Source organism: Mastomys coucha, unplaced genomic scaffold (assembly GCF_008632895.1).
Source record: "Mastomys coucha isolate ucsf_1 unplaced genomic scaffold, UCSF_Mcou_1 pScaffold8, whole genome shotgun sequence".
NCBI lineage: Eukaryota > Metazoa > Chordata > Mammalia > Rodentia > Muridae > Mastomys > Mastomys coucha.
The window spans coordinates 56892149-56898601 of NW_022196914.1; positions in this window are offsets into that span (position 1 = coordinate 56892149).

The window sequence follows — 6453 nt, forward strand, 5'->3', positions numbered from 1 at the left end:
CCTATGCTCTGTGTGCTGCCTATGCTCTGTGTGCTGCCTATGCTCTGTGTGCCTATGCTCTGTGTGCCCATGCTCTGTGTGCCTACGCTCTGTGTGCCTATGCTCTGTGTGCCTTCACAAAGGAGGCAGGGTTTGAATTGGGCTTTAAACATAGTAACATTTTTTTAAGATTTATTTGTTATTATAAATGAGTACACTGTAGCTGTCTTGAGATAGCACCAGAAGAGAGCATCAGATTTCATTATGGGTGGTTGTGAGCCACCATGTGGTTGCTGGGATTTTGAACTCATGACCTTTGGGAGAGCAGACGGTACTTTTACCCACTAAGCCATCTCACTAGTCCACATAGTAACATGTAAACAGAGGATTCTGAATGCCAGAAAATATCTCAGAGATGGAAGTTACTTATTTTTTAGTGATTCGAGTATCAAATTAGAGCAATGGTCTCAGATCTGCATAAGACCCTGTTCTTAATTGACAAGTAAATGTAATTATTTTAGTAGAAACCTCTCTTTTCTAGTCGAGACGTTACTATAAGGATCTCTGGGCCCCTCAGATCTTTCTTTTGACTTCCACATCCACAAGCACTCTGAAACTATGAACCAATACAGGAGTAAAACTAGTTGCATAACCTCATGGTTCAGGAGATGAACACATGTTAAGTATCCTTTATGAGTTTGAGGCATGAAATGAGACTCAACTTTGAGTACATTAACAAGTAAATGCAACCAGTTACTCAAACTACCACTGTTCTCTACTCATCCCTCCCCCTCTCTCTTCCTCCCTTCTTCCCTCCTTCCCTCCCCACCCCCTCTCGCTCTCTCTCTTTCCTCTCTTAAAGGGTCTCGGTACCTCACTAGACAGTGTGCTCCATCCAGCAACAGCATTGACTGGGCAAAGGCTCTTTGTCATTCTCAAAACCTTCAGTTTCTCATGCCTATGTTACATTTCAGAATCATCCTTAAATTTTTATGTTCCTTTCCTATCTTACAATTTCTGCTTCAAATGCAGCATTGTAAATTAACAGTCTTTGGTGTCTTTTGCTAGATCTAGGTTTGTTAAGGCTTTTATTATTTTCAGATATAAAAGCACATAAGAGAAAATATCACATGAGATACTTTGAATTGTCTATCAAATGGAAATTCTTTTCCCCTGAGTTAAACTAAGAAATGTTGATGAAAAAAGTTAATTCTCCTTGTAGAAATATTCCAGTTCTTTTCTAACTTCAGTAAGTATTGTCTTAAAGTTCCAATCCTTCTAGTCTTCTGAAACCACCAGCACTTTGCTATTGGACATTATTCTTTCTGACCGTGCATCCATAGTCCATCAGCTGAGCTTAGGGCCTCTGTGGACAATAACCTTCTTATCTTCACTACTTATGCATCATCACTCTTGGATAACTGGTCAAGCCAGACCAAAGGAATAATGCACCCTCTGAGGAAGATATCCAGGACCATACTGTAGAGCACATTTCCCTAGACCACTGGTTCTCAACCTTCCTAATGCTATGGCCCTTTAACAGTTCCTCACATTGTGGTGAGCCCCAGCATAAAATTATTTTGTTGTTACTTCATAAACTGTGATTTTGCTAGTCTTGTGAATCACTGTATAAATATCTGATGCAGGATGTGTGACATGTGACACCCAGAGGAGTTGCAACCCACAGGATGAGAACCAGTGCCCTAAATTGCCACATATTTCTTCACTCAAATGTCACTTAGTGTTCAACAGTGAAAGTGATCTTTACCAAGACTCTACAGGCACAGTTTGGTCTGTGCCTCCCTAGATAAAGCCCTCCATTGAACTGAGGGTTTAGAAGCTATGCTTCTGTATGCTGTCCAGTCTGGATCAGTTACTTTCATGTGCTGTGACCACAATCCTGACAGAAGCAACTGCCTTCATTATAATCCTTGTGTGTCTGTCACAGGTAAAGAGCAGCCTTGGTCATGCATTTTCTTGAATATAGTCACTAAGGACTAAGCCATCACCATTAAGTATCATGAACAGCTCCAACTGGTAATGTTCTTGTGTAGTTATAATGCATGTAGTTATAATAGACCCTTCTCTCCACAGAGTGTATGCTCTTTGCGCAGGTATCAGCAGTCTTGTGTGCTGCTGAAAAGCGACCCTCTGTTTGAGCTTCTTCATTATTCTTCCTGTCTGACACAAAGAAACATCCTCTGACAATCCTAGAATAATAGAACTTCACTCTCTCCAATGCAGGTCAAAGTAAATTGTGTATTGAATAGAGTGAAATGATGGTACAGTTGCAAGAGCACCTTCTCCATCAACTATAATCTATATAAATATAGATTATATAATACATATAATCTATGGTTATATAATATATATTACCTTATATATAACATATATTATATATATATATATATAATATATATATATATAATATATATAATATATATATTATATATATATATAATAAAGCTGCAAGGAACCTTGAAGGAATGCAAGAAGAATACTATTTATTCGCATAAAAGAATGCTATGAGACTTTTTAGACAGATTATGGTTTCCACACGATGGAGATAAAATAGCTCAGTCCGAAATACCACATGGCTTTTATAAGCCTCATATAGTATAATAAATCCCAGATCTCTGGTTATTTGAGGTGTGATCCCACTTCTTCGGTTACTTGGGGTGTGTGGATATATCTGACAGGGTCTCATGTCATAGAGATCATTTTCAAATTTGCTATGTAGTAAAGAATGAATGACCTTGAACTACTGATCTTTCGGCCTCCATCTCCCAAGTGCTAGTCAAGCATGATCTGCCACTCTAGTCTCTCCCCTCCTATTACCGTGGCAATCTCTAAGACAAAAGAAAGGTCAGGAGGAAATTCTGACCTTGTCTCATCAGAAGTCCTTACTGTCCTTTGACAGGGACACTTAGCAGCTCTCAATCTACACACTACTTCAAACAAGCCTATGAATTGTCTAAGGTGAAGGGTCAGGAGAGAATAAGAAAAAGCATACAACAAAGCTACCATGTAATTATTCAGCTGCTCAAACTCTGGCTGCCCCAAAGAGGAAGGGTGAGATAACACAAGAGGGGGACCCCGAAAGATTTTTTCCCTCTGGGCATTTGTTTTTATATTAGACCTACACATGATTAGTGCTCTCTGTGATTGGCTCATAATTTCATATGCCCAAAAGAAACTTATAGAGAAAGGCATCAAATCAAGCCCTGTGAAGCCTGATTCTCCAATAAAAGAACAAATTGGCCCATCTGGCATCACCGTAGTGATGGTTCTTTAAATCGTTCCTCCAAATATGACTTGACAACAGTAGCAGAACCATTAACAAACCCCTCTAGAAACAAATGGAGCTGCATACTAAAGGCAGATGTAGCCCCAAAGGCAAAAGCAGCTCTCCTTGGCTGGCCCCTCTGAGTGTTAACATATCCCATGGTGTCCATCACTCCCCACAGTGCAACTTGCTGCCAGCTTATATATTCATGGAATTGGAGGTAGTGAAAATAGTTAACTCAGTGTGTGAATCTGTTCCTTTGAATTGTTACTTTTTACAATATCCTGAAACTGGTCATCTCCGAGAGCTGGTACACCAGTGAACTGTTTGCTAAAGCCTTGCTTCTGGGCTTACATCCATCTCTAATGGAATCTGATGCCCTTTCCTGGTGTGTCTGAAGACAACCACAGTGTACATAAAATAAATAATTTTTTTTAAAAAAAGACTATATATATGTGTGTATGTATATATATGTACACACACACACACACACACACACACACACACACACTGTAGCTCAGGCTGGCTTTAACCCCCTGTGTAGGTGTTTTACTTTCACAATTCTCTGACCCAGTGGTTCTCAACCTTCCTAATGTTGCAACCCTCTAAGACAATTCCTCATGCTGTGGTGACCCCCACCCCAACCATGAAACTGTTTTTCTTGCTACCTCATGACTGTACTTTTGTTACTGTTACAAATTGTAATGTAAATGTCCCTGTTTTCTAGTGAAAACACAGTGAAACCCTGGGAAAAGGTCATTTGACACCCAGGGTGAAAACCACTGGTCTAAGCCAGCACCAGAATAATCAAGGATGACTTGTCAGTTCCAGTAGTAAACAGACTAGGGACCATGAGGAAGGGAGGCCAATGCTGTCACAAGTATGCAATTAGCTCGTGACACACAAGACTTAAGGTGGGAAGCTGAGTGACTGGCTGAACAAGCACTTCCGGGTTGTGGGAAGATATGCCCCATACATTATGAACTGGAAATTGGAAGGTCCTAATGATATCTCTGGCCTTGGGTGGCATGTCCTGATACATAAATTAGAAAACATTGGTGACATTGATGCTTCTCTACATTTCTGGCTGTTGCAGCCATGAAAATACATTGGGTTTCCCTTTATCAGGCATAGAAGGAACCAATAGCCCCATGTGTACCCCTCCAAACCCATCACCACTTGACATGCTTACTCCCTATGACTCCAGGTTCTGACAGTGAGTCGCTATGGCCTGCTCTTACAGGATCTAAATTCCTAAAGCTGGAGACCTGGGATGGAGAACTCTGATGATCTGTTTCCAGGCCCACTGCCCCCTAAGACCCTTCCTAGAAGCCCTCTTTTCCTCTGGATTCAGAAGTTATTTTCCAAATAACTCTTTGAGTCCAATCTATGTTGCCCTGCAACTCCCAGATAAAGGCTATAATGGCTGACCTACAAGGGGTCACACCATTAAAGAAAACTGACTTTTGATCCTGTAGATCCATCAACCATCCATACTTCTTCATTGGAAGTGGAGGCTCATGAACCCTTTCCCACTTCAAGCTAGAACTGGCTTGATCTTGTGCAGGTCACGTGCAGGCAGGCATAGCTGCTATGAGTTCACATCAGGTCCAGAACGCACCATCGCCCTCCAGTCTTCCCACATCTTTGCATGTTCTCATCTGTGTTGGTCCCTATAGCCTTGCAGAGAGAAGTGATACAGATCTCCCATTTGTGATTGAGCACTTCACTGACACCTACTCTCTGTGCCTTGATCATTGGTGAGTTTCTTCATTCACTATCCATTGCTGATATTATCATCTGATTATAAACAAAGCACAGACACCTCTTCTCTCAGAACAAATGTGATTTTGATGAGATTCTTACAACTAACATCTGAAATGGAATTATATTGACTATGTGAAGTGTAAAGGTATTTATTAGAGTTATAAGAAATAGGTAACCACATGCACTTAAATTATAATTATTATTACCCTCTTTTTTAATTCAATTAGGAATACTTAATAACTAAATTAATAGTATAATTACAGAGTAAGATAAAAATATTTTCAGATAATTGGGATTATCTGGGAGAGAAAAGTATTGGGAGGACAGAGTAAAGGTGGGCAAGAGAAGAAAAAGAATGAATATGAGCAAAATACAATAACATACATGTATAATAGCATATTCATGAAATCTATTACTGTACTAAACAAATGTATGCTGAAACCAGCCCTACGGAGACTACTGGAAGCAACACTTCAGACTGAAGAAAGGAACAAACATAGCCGAAAGGCTATAGAAAGAAGAAAAATGAATTTTGTAATTACTGAAATACAAAGTACAAATAAGAAAATAAACAGAAAAAATGACTGCAATCACCACATACCTTTCAGTAATAACTTTAAAAATTAATTCAGTTCCCCAACCAAAAGACACAGGGTAACTGAATGGAAAGCAAATGGGCCCTGGAAGCAAGCAGGAGTCACTCTCCAGAACCTGACAAACAGACTTCACTTTATTTAAGGAAATCGTTCACAGTTGGAAATATATACCAGAGTTAGTTGGAATAACCACCATCTGCTATGATGAGCACTATAGGAGACACTGTGTAGTAACCAAGAACAGGGGTATGGTTTTGCTTCATTCCACTTCAATTCAATTCAACCTTGAAATAGCTGACCACCAGTTGAACCAGCACCATTTGTTAAAAATGCTGTCTTTTTTCCACTGGATGGTTTTATCTCCTTTGTCAAAGATCAGGTGACCATATATGTGTGGGTTCATTTCTGGGTCTTCAAATATATTCCATTGATCTTCCTGCCTGTCTCTGTACCAATACCATGCAGTTTTTATCACTATTGCTCTGTAATACAGATTGAGGTCAGGGATGGTGATTCCCCTAGAAGTTCTTTTACTGTTGAGAATAGTTTTCAATATCCTGGGTTTTTTTTGTTGTTGTTGTTGTTGTTAGTCCAAACGAATTTGCAAATTGCTCTTTCTAACTCTGTGAAGAATTGAGTTGGAATTTTGATGGGGATTACATTGAATCTGTAGATTGCTTTTGGCAAGATGGCCATTTTTACTATATTAATCCTACCAATCCATGAGCATAGATCTTTTTTTTATTATTATTAGATGTTTTCTTTATTTACATGTAAATTTCTCCCTTCCCAGTTTCCCCTCCAAAAAACAAAGAAACAAACAAA